Here is a 17569-nt window from a genome sequence, read left to right as displayed (position 1 = left end):
ACCCAGCAAGGGAAAGTCCTGAGGCAAGAATAAGTTTGGTTAGTTTCAGAAACAAAATGGACATGGGTAGATGGTATGTGTATTTACTGCCTGAACACATTTCAAAAAGTTTATAGGTCAGGTTTGAAGCATTTAAATTAAAAAATAATCAATGAATATACACAGCATTTGAAGATGTTTTTGTGTGTGTTATTTTTATTTCTAGTAAGTTTTATCTGATCAATGCAAGGAATGCACGAAGATTCACTGATGCCATAGGGAGATCAATTTACATCACAAAAGCAGTTAGACATTGCTACATCTGTTATTCTGCCAGGGATTCCCCCAAGTACAACTTTTGCTAGACGGTCTTTCCTGAAACCATCTGAAATCATGAGTCAGTATGTGCCAGCTGTATTTAAGACCAAAGGCTTAATGTATCCACATCTGGGGTAGGAGTCAGATGTAAAACAAGCCCAGCATTGCCTTGGAAGTTCTATAGGGTAAGTAAATGCTAACATTCACTTTCTTGCCTCAGTGGCTGTGGCTCTCACCTCTACTACTATAACTAGAAGCTTAATATTCACTTTCATTCTTGAAAAGGTGACAGTGTTTCTTCCAATCCAATAATGGAACTTTCCACTAGGTTGGTAACACAATTCAATTTTTAAGCCAAGCTCAGCTTGGTTTTGTCTTAACAATTGGGTTATTTAGCTTGACTCCTACAGAAAAACAAGCTCTTTCATGATGGGATGTGCAGCTGTGAATAGTACAACATGGATGAATGTAATTATGGGATTTGTTAAGTTTGGTGAAAAGAAAGTGGATTGGAAGGCTGCCATGCTTATCTATGGAAAGAAAAAAATGAAACATGTACAAATGATATATTAGAGGTTTAAAAAAGCTCAGACATGCAAGGAAATTTGAACATTGACTAGATATTTGATGATATTTATATTTTTAATTCTATTTATGAATGATTATAGTATTACAGTCATATTTTGAGTCCTTATGTTTTTAACCGCATAAAAATATTTACATATTCTATGAAAAAATCTCTCAGTAGGGCTTTTTTAACCTTTGCAAAATCTTCTGATCATGTTTTGTTTCCAAATTTTGTTCTGTTTGTATTGTTTGTTGTCATTGTTGGTAATACACTGACCTAACCACAAAGATATTTGGAATTCAACTCAGAATTTCCACAATCATAGAGAGAGGTCATATTCATTATGCCTTATTCCTAAACAATTGAAAATTTCTCCTTCAAGAATTTGCTAGTATTTTGACATTTAACTAAGAGTTTTCTTCTGACTCTAGAGCAATGGACTCTTTCGTGGCTAGATTTGAATCCCATGTACAACAGAAGCTTCCAAATGCGTTGTTTGGCCACAATGAAGAATCCTTATTGAAAGATCCCTTGAATGGCATAATTGAATAGACATAATTGCAAAGCTCTGCACCATGTAAAATTGTAAATAGCACTGACAAAATAATTTATGCTCATTTATGATACAGTAGCTCATTATGGCTCCAATTTTCATTTCCTTCGTTAGCCAAGCTCATCTGTTTCTCTGGTAGACATTCCTTTTGTCTATTATCTACAATCCTTTTCCCAGAGAAATGGACTCTTGTGCATGTAGATGAGAAGAATTGAGCATGAAAGGGTGCTGATGACAGTGGGTATGGGCACCATATAACCTAAACAGACTTTGACACCACATCAAAAGAGGGACAGATACTGTAGAACAATGACAGGTAAATATTGTATTAGAATAGGGCCTATTTCTGCTTTGGTTTCAGGAATGTCTTATAATAAATGAATAAAGTGGGTCACCACTACAATTACAGCAATAATGATAATGAGTTCAATAATAACATGAAAGAACAAGAAGCTTGCAATCAAGTCCCACATTCCTTGTGGGTGTGTTTAAGGAAACCTCATGTCATGTATTTGTTTTACTTTAATTACTTCCCTCATCATCTAGTTTATTACTTCTCTCCACCTTGTGTCAGGTTAGAAACCATCACTTCCCTATGTCTCCCATCCTTAGCTGCAATATTCCTTCTTTATCTTGAGCAGCAGGAGATCTCTTTTCTTTCTTTCCACTTGTTCCAGCTGGAGACCATGACATCGAAGCCTCTCACTTCTGGGATTGTTGAAACAAAACTGAACCCCTTCCCCACTTTACTTGTTCAACCCAGATGAAGGCTGAAGAACTGTGGAGATGGAGGATGCTTACGGTATTTATTCTCCTTTTTCTAACTAGCGAGGTTAATATGTGAACATTGTGGTCATGTGTGACTTATTTGTAAGGTTCCTGGATTCTCTGTGTTTGACCAGGTGAGAGGTGGCCTGGTCCTCTATACGAATGGGCCCAAAGAAAAACTGTACTTACTGAGACCAATGTAGAGGATAATTTTACTAAAGGCCCAACCATGTCTACCAAACCAGCAACAGGAGCAATGAAATTGCTATGTTTCTCATATTTTTATATAAACATGCCTCTTTTTATTTCAGTTGGTTCCAAACTCAGAGAGGAATGAGGTAGGGTTAACTGTTGCCCTCCTAAAACCCAAAAACGAACAGTAACATTATATTAAAAGGGTGGGTTGTTGGCTAAATCAGGTTTTTAAAAGTATATTAAGACAGAGAGCCTCATTAAGGTTTGTGGTGTCATGTTAATGGCACAGGTATGTTTTGTTCATCCTCATATTCAAAACATGCAATATTTAGTTGGTGGGTCTCAATGTTTTGTCTGAAAATTTTATTAGTTAAGAATAGTGTTCACTTGAAATAGAGGCTAAAATATAGCTGCTTATATGAGAGAGAAGTTTGTTTCTCTCTCATGAAAACATCTTAAGAAAGAGGTCTGAAGCTGGAATAGTGGTTTGGACCTAAAGGTCGTCAGGAACCCAGGCTTCTTCCAGATTGTTGCTCTGCTCCTGATCTCCTTTCCTCTTCATCTCATTAGCAAGATGGCAGTAACAGCTACAGACACCCCCTCTACATTAAAGTATATAGGAGAAGACAAATAAAAAACTAGGTTACAGTCCATAGGAAGAGCATGTCCTTGCTATGCCTTGGAAGCTGTCATGTGACACTTCTACTTTCATCTAGAATTTAGTTAGTCACCTAACATTCCCTTGACCCAAGATGTGCTGGGTAATGTACACTTTATTCAGGACAGCTACCTATGAAGTCAAAAAACACAAATTCTATTCTTATGGGGGAAATGCATAGGGAGAAAACAAGTAGTCTCTTCCATAGGAAATACAGTTGCCTTTAAATGGTGAAGACTAACATTTAATATACCTGCAATTCTGAACTCAGGTCAAGGTCCACCATATTGTGTGTGGCGGTGTAGGTGCATGACGGGACATTTTCAACATCACAGCCAACTGTATGTTTGTTCAGATAGTAACAAAGACATTGAATAGAAGCAAATGCACCTGAACTTCAGTGGCAAAACTTCTAAGTACCCTGCGGCGCCTCAGTTCCCTTCTTTCTTTCTAAAACCAGCATAATATTTTATAACATTGTGATTATAATATTGGTCATGCCTACTTTCAAAGATGTTATAAGAATCAAATGGCCAAGTGCAGTGGCTCACTCCTATAATCCCAGCACTTTGGGAGGCCGAGGCAGGCGGACCATCTGAGATCACGAGTTCGAGACCAGCCTGGCCAACATGGTAAAACCCAGTCTTTAATAAAAATACAAAAATTAGCCAGGTGTGGTGGTGGGCACCTGTAATCTCAGCTACTCAGGAGGCTGAGGCAGGAGAATCTCTTGAACCTGGTATGCAGAGGTTGCAGTGAGCGGAGATCGTGCCATTGCACTCCAGCCTGGGCGACAGAGCAAGACTCCATGTTGAAAACAAAACAACTGAGAGAACATTTAGAAAGCAGATAGCAGGTATAAAAATGAAAACCTGTATGATTTTACTTTACCTGCCATACTAGGAGTCCCCAGTCCACTGGGTATTTGAGACTCACATAACGTAATATATCCTAAGTACTTAGAACAGGGGCTGGGAAAGAGGAGGCACTCATTGTATGGGACTCATCTTTAGGAGGTTAAATAGAACCTTTAACCTGTAAATTAATTGGTTAGTTGATATAAAGTTGGTATCTTTTGGATAAAATAAAGAATATACATGCCTAGGACTATAAGATGTAGGGGAATTGAGACAAAATTTAAATCCACTGATTCCAATCATGTCCTCCATAAATTTTCCCCATTCTTCCACATAGTGTATTACCAGGACCCCTGCCTCCCTACCTGATGGACATACGCTTGGTTGATATCCTGGGATGAGTTCATCATTTGTACCTCACACCATATTGTCTCTGACAGAAACCATTAAAGAGAAAGCCTATTTGCTTCACATTGAACAACCTGAAGAGCCATTTTAAAGTAAAAGCAAATAATGGCATTTTTATAACCAGAGTAAATTTATTTGCCTTTTCCATCTTGTCAAATGCGATGTCCCTATTCACGGATGTTTATTTTTTAGACTCAGGTAGATTAGATTTCCTCCTCATTTTCCCTCTTCCTAAAGCCATGGGTGCTGATACCTGCTCAAGAAGACAGCAACAATAACAAAGTATAGCTCAGTTTGTGCAAAATTCGAGACAATGGAATGCTGAGTTCTTGTAGAATCAAAGTTGAGAAAAAATACTGGAGCAAAAAATAATGTATCATTTAAGTGGATGCTTTCCAGTGTCGTGGAGGAAAAATCACTATTATTTCTCATTTAAATAGATCATAATGTTGACCATCTCATGGGGGTTTTGTGAAGATTCTATGAAATAGTATTGGCACACAGTTACTGTTGAGTAAATGTTGACTATTACTATGGGAAACAATGGGCTGCAGTGAAGGTTCTCAGATGTCCTTGGATGGAGGAATTTGATGACAGTTTTCCCTGCAGTCAGGGGACTCAGAGAGTAAGGAGCCTGCCACCTGGACCCTGGTCTTAGGAAGCTTCACCCTAGGCTCATGTCGGGGGTGCAAGTAGGAAGAGAGGCTCTAAAGGGGCTGGGTTATCTTTGGCAAATGGGAGTGTATTTCCAGTATTCACAAATCTTCTAACACTTCACAGAAGGCTAGATATTGCTATTTTATTTTTACATGTTGGATATTAATTTTAAATTTTTAAACATTCTGCAAGGCAAACGCAATGTGATTGCAAACAGCATTGGGCCAGATAACCACCAGTTCACTGCCTTTGCCCTGACAGGATACAGTCTGTTCCCAGGGATACTGTTTCATGGGAGAATCTCAAAACAAATGAATGTAAAAAATACTGCTTATATTTTGTCAGCACATGTAAAATGGAATCTTGGTGGAATAAATGGAATTTGGAGAATGCATGAGAGTATCCCTATAGGGTTGACCAGCATAGAGTTTGGAGAGGGTTAGCCTCGGTTATATTCTGGCTTCTGTTGTTACATCCAGTTACTGAATTTACCTCTGTACATTCAGTATTTTGTCTGTGAAACAGGGATGATAATGCTCCCCGCACACACAGGCATGCACTCACCTACACACATCAGGCTTTTGTGGGGATCTCGTCGATAAGGCAGGTTAAATCTTTAGATCATGAGCCAAACCCAGTGAGCTCCTAGAAATGGCAGCTGCTTTATTCGTTCAGTCCTAGCTGCCGATACCCTTCATTCAGCTCAAGAAAAACAGCCTTTATTTAACTGAGACTGGCTTGTGAGCAAGACTAGTCTTGGGAGCACATTAACTTGTATTTGCTCAGATTTGGGGTTTCCTTAAAGTCCAGCGGAACACAGGTCCATTTGGCACTGGTTTTTATGTATTCATGATGTGCACTCCTTAGTAATTCTCTGGAAGGGACACATGTGTTATGTGGGTTTTCAAGCTATACTTACAAGTTAAAACTGCAGAGAACTTAATAGTTTCAGGACTGGTGGGAACTGGCTCATTTAAGAAAATCTATGGTGAGAGAGGTCTCCTTCTGTTTCCCTGACACTATAGCCTTTCATCTATTATTTATTTTTCTATTTATTATACTCATTGGCACAACGATGCAGCCACACCAGGGGGAGAACATGCTAGTGGGAATTAGAGTGGGGTTAGCTTTCCCCCACCCTATGCTTTTCCAGTCCCTGGATAACATTTTCCCCCTTTTCCACTGTAAATGGTTACATCAAATATTATTCTGATGTACTTTCCCCCGAAAAACCCTTTCGTAGGCGTAGTTATGGAATCTTAGATTCACGGACTGGAAACTGATATAGAAATTTTGTCGCTGGTTCTCTGGGGAAATAGCTCATGCTGTTACTCCTGAATCCTAAGTAGCTGCCTTATCACTTGGCTTGGAATGCTAGAAGAAAGAGCTTGTAAAGAGCCATTTCAACGAATGAGTTTCCTCCTCGTTCTTTATAGATGAGGGAAGGAAGCCTTCCCAAAATGGGTTGCATTTTTCCCAATGCATAAAGAATTAGCAATTGAAATTTATGAGAACGTAGTGCTTTTCTAAAGCACTAAAACCTTCTATTGTCATGAAGGTAAATGTTATCATAGAAACACTTAAAGACACAGCAAAAGCAGAAGGTAGGAAAAGGACTCAACTAAATCTATTGACAGTGGACGTTAGTCCATTTCCTTAATTTCCCCCTGTACATTTTAATTGTATCCTATTCATGTTGGCATATAGTTTTGAATTCTGCTCTTTTTGGTCAGTATTAAGTATAAACTTTTTCTGTGTTATTATTCCATTTTCCTTATAAACACATTTATGATGCCCCAAATGTTTCATATGTAGACTTGCCATAATTAAGCAGTGTCTTAGTTTGGCGTCTTGGGATGGTTTCTGATCATTACTATTATACATAGCAGTAATAGTAATAACCAACATTATTGAGCATTTGCCTATGTCAGCCACTGTGTTCAGGGTTTCATGTACATTATTGCATGGGTTTCTCAACAGCAGCTGAGACTGTTTCTATTGCCATCCCCATGGGCAAATGAGGTCACCGAGGCCTAAATAATGTATTTAATGAGCCCAAGGGCCAATGGCTCACACGTGTTAGAGGCAGGATTGGGTGGTTGGAGTTTTCCATTTTTTCTGTGTTTGGATTCATGACCAGAATAACAATGTGGAACCCTGCCTAGATTTAGGCGCATGACAAAGCGGGTGGAGCGTCCAAAGTGCAGCTGGATTTCCAGGGACTGACCTTCTCTCTGGCCTGAATGAACCAACAGAAGTGATGTTCTTAATGGAACAGGTGCTTCCTTGGATCAGTTGGTTTTTTCCTCCTTGTTACTTCGGCAATTCCTGTTTCTGTCAGAGAGCTGGGGGTCTCATTTTAGGACCCAGAGGAATGTTCAATTTCTATTTCTTTTTGGGAGGCTTGGGGGTAGAGTGGCATTAGGTAGAGTTTGGGGTTGCCTCTGAAATGCCTCAGAGGACTGACTACACTTCCACACTGACTGACTGAATACTCTTCCACAGAGAGATCAATAGAGGCTACACCAGCCCAGAAGTCATGAGATTGAGGGTTTAGTCCGAGCTCCACCTTTTGGTAGCTGTGGGAATGCGGGATGTCCATTTGTCCTCACCTCAATTTCCTCATCTCTTAATTAAGGAGGGCAGTGTTTTCTCCTCCTATGTCCTAGGAAGAGAATATTTTGAGAACCAGTGGGAGAATTGTGATGTCCTGTTTGTTTCTTCCTCTCTGGGTTCCATTTCTTCTTCTGATAAGAGCCCTCAGCTTTCCTCTGAAGATGAACTCCTTCCTCACTCACAGTCTATGTCCTTCCAGTGGGCTGAGTCGACTCTGTGGCTCCCTGCCCATGACCTTTCTGAAGCCAAGAAAAAATACACACCCTCAATAATGGCTTCAGATATGTATCTGTGATCCAGACCAGACCTCTCAGAGCAATGTTTGAGGATGAGGTAATCACACAGCAATCCAAAACTGAGTACACTTCCCAGCCTGTTCCATGTAGCTTGTTCCATTTATAGGCCATCAGTCCCTCATGTCTCTGTCATGGTGTATACAGCTCTGGCTGCCTGGGTTGCCACTTTTCATCCCTGCGTAATCATCTGTGTTGACTACAGGGACATGTGTTGCGTTCACCTGCCCAGCGTCCATCCTCCCCTCCACCCCAACCCTGTCTGATGTACTAACTTCCTGGGGCTGTCAATCAAAATACCCAATGCTCTCTTGGCTGAGGGGTAAGGGAGGAATCTGGGCCATGCACATGCTCTCCTCAGAAATGTAAATCTTGAGTTAGAAAGGCTGAAAACAGTTGGAGCTGCTTTACCCATTTGTTGCTGTGGCAACAAATACATCTTCTTAGCTCCTATTCAGTTTCTGTGTTTCCCAAAGCCAGCTTTTTCTCTTTACCTTTGATGCTGTGATCAATATTATTTTTCTTTCAATAGAATTCTATTCTGGGCTAAGATAACCAAATTTGTTTCAAAGAAAAATTGCACACAACCTTCCCCTTCTCTACATTCTTGATACTCTTTGCTTCTTTACTTCTCATAGAACTGAGCCGTCCTTCTCTTGATCTCCTATTCCATTCTCTCCAGTCAGCTTTATGAGAAGAACCCAATAGTACATTGCTGTTGCTGTTTATTTGAAGATTCCTCTTTCAATAAGCTGGGATGTCTTTGAGCTTCTGACTGCCTGATAACCTTTAACACCCAGTGCTGATGTCTGCGCTGGACATGAGAAGGAACCAAATATTATTGAATGGGAGCTGTACTTTAATTTGTTGGTAAAGCAGCAAGTGAAAACTAATTAGGGAGGTAAGTGAGCGAGAGCTGTTCCACATCAATTGCCCATGTGTTCTTTTTGTTTTCGTTTTTTTGTTTTTGTTTTTTTTGGTTTGTTTGTTTAGTTTTTGAGACAACATTTCACTCTGTCACCCAGGCTGGAGTGCAGTGGCACGATCTTGGCTCACTGCAACTTCCGCCTCCCAGGTTCAAGCAATTCTCCTGCCTCAGCCTCCTGAGCAGCTGGAATTGCAGCCATGTGCCACCACACTCAGTTAATTTTGTGTTTTTAGTGGAGGCAGAGTTTCACCATGTCAGCCAGACTGGTCTCGAACTCCTGATCTTAAGTGATCTGCCCGCCTCGGCCTCCCAAAGTGCTGGGATTACAAACATAAGCCACTGCGCCCGACCTAATTGCCCGTATGTTCTTGATCCTATTCCAAACAGCACTCCAATCAAAAGCCTAAGTCAAGTGAGTTCAGATGAAAACACACAGAACCACAAAAATCTGAATTATTATCTTAAAGTCACAACTAATTTTCACTTTTACGTATATTGTTCTTTTTTTTAAAAAAAGAAGATACAGAGGCGTGTGTATAGAAAGAAATTCTTGAAAAGGTAAATCAATTAACCTTTACCAGGAAGCTAGTACAAAGAGAAGGGGTGGTAAAACAACATCGTTTGTAAAGATCAGATTTCTCGCTCCTGCCAAAAATATGCCTACGAATGCCAGGAGATAGACGACATTTAGTCTACCTTGTAATCTACAGGTAACTTCTTAATGAAAAGCTAACTTTTTCTTGTCACCCTGTTATTCTCGCTTTCACATTTTTGGTTAATTGTGGGTTCTATGGGCTACACATAAAAAGAAACAAAATCTATCTTTACTTACATTAGCCTTTTTAAATATGGAAGTTTTCAAACATGCATGAATATAGAAAGAATGATATGACTAATCTCCCTGTACTCCTTGAAGATTTTCCGCTGTTAGGCTGGGCACAGTGGCTCACACCTCTAATCCCAGCACTTTGGGAGGCTGAGGCAAGCAGATTACCTGAGGTCAGAAGTTTCAGACCAGCCCGGCCAACATGGCAAAACCCTGTCTTTACTAAAATTACAACAATTAGCCAGGCACGGTGGCACATGCCTGTATTCCCAGCTACTCAGAAGGCTGAGGCAGGAGAATCACTTGAACCCGGGAGGCAGAGGTTGTAGTGAGTTGAGGTCAGGTCACTGCACTCCAGACTGGGAGATAGAGCGAGACTCCATCTCAAAAAAAAACAATTTTTTTTCCACAATTATCAATATTTTGTTTAATTTGTTTTATCTCCACTAATACTTCTCATTATTATCACCGACAAAGCAAGATTATTATTTTTTAAATTCCCAGACCTCAAGTAATTTTATCTGTAAATATGGTGGTATGTATTGCTAATAGAGACTCTTTTTAAGTAACTAAGATACATGATTGTACATAATGCAATCATAGTCAGCAATATTCATTTCATAGTATTCAATACCAATCTATCTTCACACTTCCCTGCTACCTTAAAAATGTCTGCCTAGAGTTCATTTAAATTAAGGTCCAAACAAAGCAAGATCCAGATATTTTCTTTGGTTGGTGTGTTCCATAAATCCTTTCTAAGTTTTTACAGTTTCTTGAACTTTTCCTCTTTATCCATGCCATTTATTTGTTTTCTTATAAAAATAATTTTCCAATAGAATTTTCCAGATTCTACATTGGGCTGTGTGCAGAAATGAGTTCGCATAGCAGGACGGAGACTACTCTCCATAGAAAAGTGTTTTTGCAAGTCGGCCCTTGGTTGATGTCTAGGAATTTGGATTTTGGGAATGTGCCTGCCATTCCATGGTAAGCCTAGTTCACTATGCCTGGACTATTCAAACAATATGATTTATTCTGAACACCTGCTTTTCTTCTGGGAGTCTGGCATTTTGGTATGTGCCTGGGAGAAGATCTTTATGTGACCAGCTCCCAAAAACCTTGGGTGCTGAGTCTCTAATGGGCTTCTTTGGGCAGAAACATGGCCTACCTGTTGCTACATTTTCATAGTTGGGGGAAGAATGGATTCTGAGACCCTCATAAGAGGGAGAGAGCACCGGAAGCCGACATGGAGATTCCTGCAGACCCTGCCAGTGTCTTTGACCCCTGGGATCCAGTGTGTATTCTTATCACATCCCTGTTACAAATCTGAGTCATGAGCACAACTATATGCTAGCCCTACGAAACTTTCCAGGAAAACTCCAGATGGAGGGTGGTCTTGAGGGCCCTCAACAGAAGCCGATTATGTTATCATGGCATCTTTAACATATTCTTACATCCCCATGTTTTCTGTAAACTGGATTTTTTAAATATTGAGGCTCAATAGTATTGGGGGGAGGAGTAGATTAGAGAGGGCTTGTACTTCTTTTATCGCATTATCTCAGGAGGCAGATAATACAAGTCATCTTCCCTCCAATTATGTTCTGATTGATCAGTAGATGGAAACATAGAGTCATTTTTTCATGGTCTTAAAGAAGTCGAAATATGTGTAGATGGGTGTGTGGGAAGCTGGCTTACCACAGGTGAGGCTGGACCAGTTATCGAGTTCTTGACTTTCAGTTCCAAACCCATCCGTTTCGATTTCCTCTGTGACACTGGGACTGAACTTTGTAAACATTGCGCATTTGTTAGCTGGAACAACTTACAAAAGGATTGTGCTTCTCCTCCTGATCCCAATACTCTCCTTCTTATTCCCACAAGGAAGTAGTCACCAGGAAACTCTCTTCCAGTGAGCAGCTTCTTTGCCATAATGCGTGGGGCTTGAATAGTACATCCGTCCAACAAGTTTTGCTGATGCCCCAGTGGGTGGTGTCTTGCTTGCCAGGCCCAGCCTGTTGTACCTCACCGAACCTCTCTACCTGGGTTCAGAGCCACATCCTTTCCAAAGAGTCTGATTTCAAATTGGAGACGGCCCTTTCCCAAGTCTCTTCTGTCGTTGGCATGCCCCTTCAGTCCCAGAGGTAGTGCCTGCTCCCCACATCTGTGACTGCTATATTCTTCAGATTGCTTTTTACCCTTCTTAGTACATGACCCTGTTTTACAAGCATCCTTTATACATGATATGCAGCCCCGCCCCTTCCCTAACATGGGGAAAAACAGGCCTCAAGTCATTGCACCATCACTGGTTGCATTAGATACTCCTCAAACTTAGGGTCCCAGTGACTATTCTGTTATCTGAAAGCTAAATTGTATAACAATAGCATATAATTTGTATGTAAAGTAATAAAGGGAAGGAGAAAATGACAATACAAATTATTATTTATGAAAACAAACACACATAACAAGGAAAGAGAAACTACGCAAAAGCATAGAACACTCATTTTTGCTTGTATATGCATGTGCCATTATTCTCTTGGGATCCATCCCATATTTCCCTACTTCTCTTGCTCTCAGCCAAAAAATCAATTAGTCAAGATTCCTTATCTGGTGGAGTATCAAGCCTTCATTTCTAAAGAATCTGAATCTTCAATAGTCCTACTTTTGATTGTTGCTTTGATTTTCACTAAGAAATTAATATAATGATTTTTATTTTTTAATTGACAGATAAACTGGTTTGTGTTTTCTGTGTACACTATGGTGCTCTGAAGTATATATACATTGTGGAATGGCTCAATCCAGCTAATTCACATATTCATTACCTCTCATTGTCCTCATTTTTGTGGTGAAAACACTTTACTCTCTCAGCATTTCTCAAGAATACAATATATGATTAACTCTTGTTGTCATGTGCAATGGACCTCATTCACTTATTCCTCCTGCTTAACTGAAATTTTGTATCCTTTGAACAACACCTCCCCAGCTCCCTCCCAGGATCCTTGATCTGATCTGTCAGTCTTTACCAGTGAGCATGGAAGCACCAGGAGACATCAGGATCAATAAATTACTGGGTTCCAGTGAGTCCTCCTTGCTCTGTGTACTAAACACGAACCCAGTTTCCTTTTGGAAATTTGGTAATTTCCACCCCCAGCCAGCAGAGGCGCTCTTTTCTTGCCTGTTCATTTAGCGATGGCTGTCTCATCCTTCAATTGGGTAAAACCATTGTTGAATCCTCTGGTGGAAGCAGTCCCAACGTGGGGCCTGAAACCTCTGAACCTGCAGAGCTCAGCTGCTGGGCCAAGACATTGTCTCATGGCCTTTGCAATTTTATGATTACAACCGAGATTATTTCAGGAATTTTTTCAGAGTGAGCTTACTGCAAATTTCATGCACTGCATTTTATTTTGTTCGTTGACTTATTTCTGTTCTGAGACTGGCCAATGCAATTAGCATTGTTCTTAAATAGGAGCACATTTGGACAACTTTGAAAGGCCAGTCTCCTACTCCTAAGCCAGCAGTGCCTGTTTTCAGCAATGCATATGCAAAACAGGCAGTGTTTCCCCAGAGCAGGGTCTGCCTTCCAGAGGGCCCTGGCTTTCAAACTACTGCTCACTCTGTGTCAGTGGCACAAAATCAGTTTAATGGATTGGAACCAGCTATTAAAAAACAGAATAGGCTAAAACAGAACAGAATAGAGGACAGAGTAAGAAATGTCAGAGCACCTTATAGGTAGTAAGGGTGTGTACAAATTTATGAAACTTCTCTTTGAGTTTTGAATGTGTATGATCACATAATACGTCATTAACACAAAATGTAATTCTTGCTGTGGGTTATGCTAAAAAAGTCAAGTTCACTTTTCTACAACTTATACCATGAAATGGCTAGTGCTTACACCTAAATGCAGAGAACAGCCTTGTATGGGTAATACAGTGATGTTAATTTAAAAGAAACACTCATCCATAGCTTTCGGCTTTAACTTAATTTAAAAAAAAGATAATCGTAGTAAAACACACAACGCACACTCACGTACGTATAATTACTATCTCCCAGGCCACGTTCTTAGTGTGTTTTACTACAGACTTATTCTTCACTATCTCAGTGAATCACCACCAATCCCCTTGGAATCGGCGTTATTATTATCCTCATTTTGCAACTGAGGAAACGGAATCACAGAAAGGTAAAGTAATTTCCTGAAGGTTGCACATGTAGGAAGAACTGGAGCTAGAATTCAAACACAAACAGGCAGCCTATGTTTCCCTGGATCTATTGGCCACGTTTCTTACCTGGTCATCTGGAGAAGAGAGGTGAATGGGAATTTGTTTAATAACCCTATTTGCGTAAATCAAATTTATTTAAGTGATAGGCAGTTGGTCTTGGAGTAAGGAGGGTGATATCGTGTTTAAATTGAGCAGGAGCTAGCTCCAAAACCGTGGCAGCACCAGTAAGAAGAACTCTGATATTGTTTGTGAATCTAGTGGAGAAGTGTGTTGAACGATCAGCAATGTCTGCCATGGGCACAGAATGAGATAATGGCACATACGCCACCAAGTATGTGCTCTGCAGTCTTTCTCTAAAGCACTGTGGCCTAGGCCTAGGTTCTAGTTCCTGAAGATACAGAAGTGAACAAAAAAGACAAATGAACTTTCCTATGCAGGGAAGACAATAAAGACAGATAATAAAATGAATAATTGAATACACATACCATTTTAGATAGTCACTTTGGATACTAAGAAGGAAAGAAAAGCAGTGCAAAGAAAAAGAGATGGCACAGAGATAGGCAGTGACCCTCTAAGGAATCAGGGAAGCCATCTCTGAGGAAGGAAGGTTTACTAGGACAGAATAATTGTACTCTCATTGGAGAGAGTGAGCCCGCAGGTATCTGCAGAGGAGCATCTGAGGCAGAAGAAATAGCAGAGGAACAGGCCACTTCCTTGGCTTATTCAAGGAACAGACAAGACCTGTCCTAAGCCTTTCGGCCATCTATGTGTAATTTTAAATTGTACAAAAAGCTCAGAAGCATAGGCATGAGCATGCTAGAAGAATTTGTAGAGGAGGAAGTGTTTTTTATTTTTGACTTTTTAAAAAAATTATTTATTTGGAAATAGAGTGTTGCTTTGTCACCCAGGCTGCAGTGCAGTGGTGTGACCAAGGCTGCAGCCTCCACCTTCCAGGCTCAGGTGATCCTCTCACTTCAGCCTCCCAAGTAGCTGCGAGCCACAGGCTTATGCCACCACACCTGGCTAATTGGGTTTTAGTTTTTTTAGAGACGAAGTCTCAGTATGTTGCCCAGGCAGGTCTCAAACTCCTGGGCTCAAGCGATCCTCCCACCTCGGCCTCCTAAGGTTGCTGGGATTATAGGCATGAGCCACTTTGTACATTTCAAAGTTTTTTTTTAAAAAAATAATTTATAAGAGGCATATAAAAGAAAAATATTAAAATACTTTATAAATTGTGTAAGTACTGTCTCAGTTAATAACACATTTGAGGTCACCGTTTGGAATTCCTTCTAGGTCTTCACGACGTGCCTGCTAAGAAGATATTTGCTCATTTCTCTGTGGCAACCAGAACCAATTTCAGAATAAGGTCATTTTTAAAATGTAAAGAAATTATACATTATATGACACCCCATCCAATTTGGTTCTATGTTCCAATGACCTAGTTAAGTGTTTCTCAGCTGGGAATGATTTCTTCCCACAGAAGACATTTGGCAATGTATGGGGACTACTGAGGTTATCCCAATTAGAGAATGGTACTGACGTCTAGCCGGCAGAGGCCAGGGATGTTGCTAAAAATCCTACAGTGCACAAGAAAGACCCTATGACAAAGAATCATCTGACTTGTAATGTCAATGGATCGAAGGCTGAAATGCCCTGATTTAGTTAGAAAGCACTGTTAACAAGTGGACGCTGAATCCCTTGTCTCTGCTCTGATTTTCTGCAGTTGCCATGGAGACCAGGTGATGCACACATGCAAATTCAGTGGCCTTGCAGAAGTTTCAAGGTCAGGGCCAGGGAAAAGACAGACAGTAAATGAGACTGCAGAGGCAACACTAACAAGCAAGGTTCTGCAGGGGCTGAACATCACATTCATCAAACTTTGGAGTTTGCCCTTGGAGATCCCCCCTCCTGGAGCAGGGCAATTCCTGATCTATCAACTTCTGTGTCAACATTCAGAACCACAGTCAGGAGGACCAGCTTGTTTTCCCTTCTTCTCCATACTCAAGATGACACCATAATGAGAGAGTTGCTGCAAAATCCTTTACAAGAGATCATGGTCATCACAGTCAGAGATATGTCAAAGCACAGGCAGTGCAGGCTGGGTGGAAATGTGGTTTGGAAATTCAGAAGGAGTTTACCACTTTGAAAACAGATGCATTGTGTCATTTCATCTGGTGGTCATTTTGACATCAAAGCATTAACCTTGGATTTTGCTATTTCTTTCTAATTTTAATTCCCTTCTATTTGGCTTCATTGTTAATCCTGAGAAGGCTTTTTGTTTTTCAAAAAACACAAATATTTGGTATTGATCTTCTTACCAGGGAGAACAGAAGAGTATGGCCATGTTACCTGTGAGTTATTAATGCTATTGCAGCAGAGGACGGAACAATTTGAGGCTTCGTTTGTGCAGGGACAGAATTCAGTCTTCTTCAAAGCTGATCTCTCTCTCTCTCTCTCTGTGTGTGTGTGTGTGTGTGTGTGTGTGTGTGTGTGTGGTGTGTGTGTGTATCTGCCCGAAAGCTAATACTAGGATCTCATTTTATCTGTAACTGAAATGTGAACTAATGGACTAATAGTATTAGTTTATCACCTATACAGAAAAAGAGAGTCTTCAGTGATCAGAAATCAACTTAATATACCCTAAGTACTTTTAACATCTTACACCACTTAAACCACACAGACACATGCATGGGGTGAGTGTAAAAACAAATAGACACATCATAGAAGACAATTAGCAATTTTATCAGAAGTCTTAAAATATATTTACACTATGCATTCATATGTCACTGCTAAGAATATATCCTAAGGAAATAATTTCAATGCTGCAGTTAACTATTGCTTCTGCCTGCCCTGGAAAGGTTGTTCCTTCTGCTACTGGCACCCAAATTCCCTTTGGGAATGTCTCTCTTGCCCACTCTCCATCTATGTGTTTAGGTGGGGCTAATGCCTTCCTCTGCTCAGAGAGCAGCCCCAGTGTCAGTTCTAAGAATTAGTGAATTTCATTGTTTTGCATTGTAATCTGTTCAAAGCTGAGAATAAGAATCAGTTAAATTCTAAGCCAGGGATGTCCCAGAACGTTAATATAACTGTGGAAATAAGGTCTCTTTTTAATTACATGTATTGTTGGAAGGATATGAGCTTGAAAAGGTAGGGTACCACCACACGGAGAGAACCTAGTTAAAAATGTATCTGTCACAGAAAATAGTAGGGCTGAGCATGTGAACCTAGGATGGACTCCTGGCATCTCTCACCGTCAACTAGAGTCTTGGCTTGAGGAAGACAGACCTTCTATGTGCACCGCTGTGTCTCTGCTACCAAGAATGTCACTTGGGAGATGCCCATAAATGTCTGTGGGATAAAGACCTTGGGGAACAAAATCCTGATGAGGCCCCTCGAGTACCTCAACGAAGCCATTTCTAAAGCCAATGCACTCCTTTCCAGTTATGACATTTAACACATTCTTGTTGGGTGGGTGTGTGTTTGTTTTCTAGCTTAAGCCAGCTTGAATTGGGTTCATAACAAACATTTCAAATACAAGAGATGTCTGCACAGCAGTTTATTCACTGATACTCATCTCACAATTTGCTCTGTATTGTGTGTATTTTGTATTTCGCTAGCTGGTGAGGATGAACGTGAGGCAGCCAAGTAAAAAGGGCTCCCCGGAAGAACCTCCGTCCGGCGTGCGCACTGGGAGGAGTGGGCGCTGGGGTGCGGCCTCGGGAAGTTCGCGTCATTTG

General features: G+C 40.5%; 1 long non-coding RNA gene across 1 annotated transcript; it reads left to right on the top strand.

Moving 5' to 3' along the window:
- Positions 1-367: 367 nt before the first annotated feature.
- LOC116479665 (uncharacterized) lies at positions 368-17367 on the top strand. Its single transcript, XR_004251030.1, has 3 exons — positions 368-482; positions 12599-12692; positions 15556-17367. It is a non-coding gene; the product is annotated as an uncharacterized LOC116479665 (long non-coding RNA).
- The last annotated feature ends 202 nt before the right edge of the window (positions 17368-17569 follow it).

Source organism: Hylobates moloch, unplaced genomic scaffold, assembly GCF_009828535.3.
Source record: "Hylobates moloch isolate HMO894 unplaced genomic scaffold, HMol_V3 SCAFFOLD_12, whole genome shotgun sequence".
NCBI classification, from domain to species: Eukaryota; Metazoa; Chordata; class Mammalia; order Primates; family Hylobatidae; genus Hylobates; species Hylobates moloch.
This window is presented reverse-complemented; position numbering and strand designations above follow the sequence as displayed.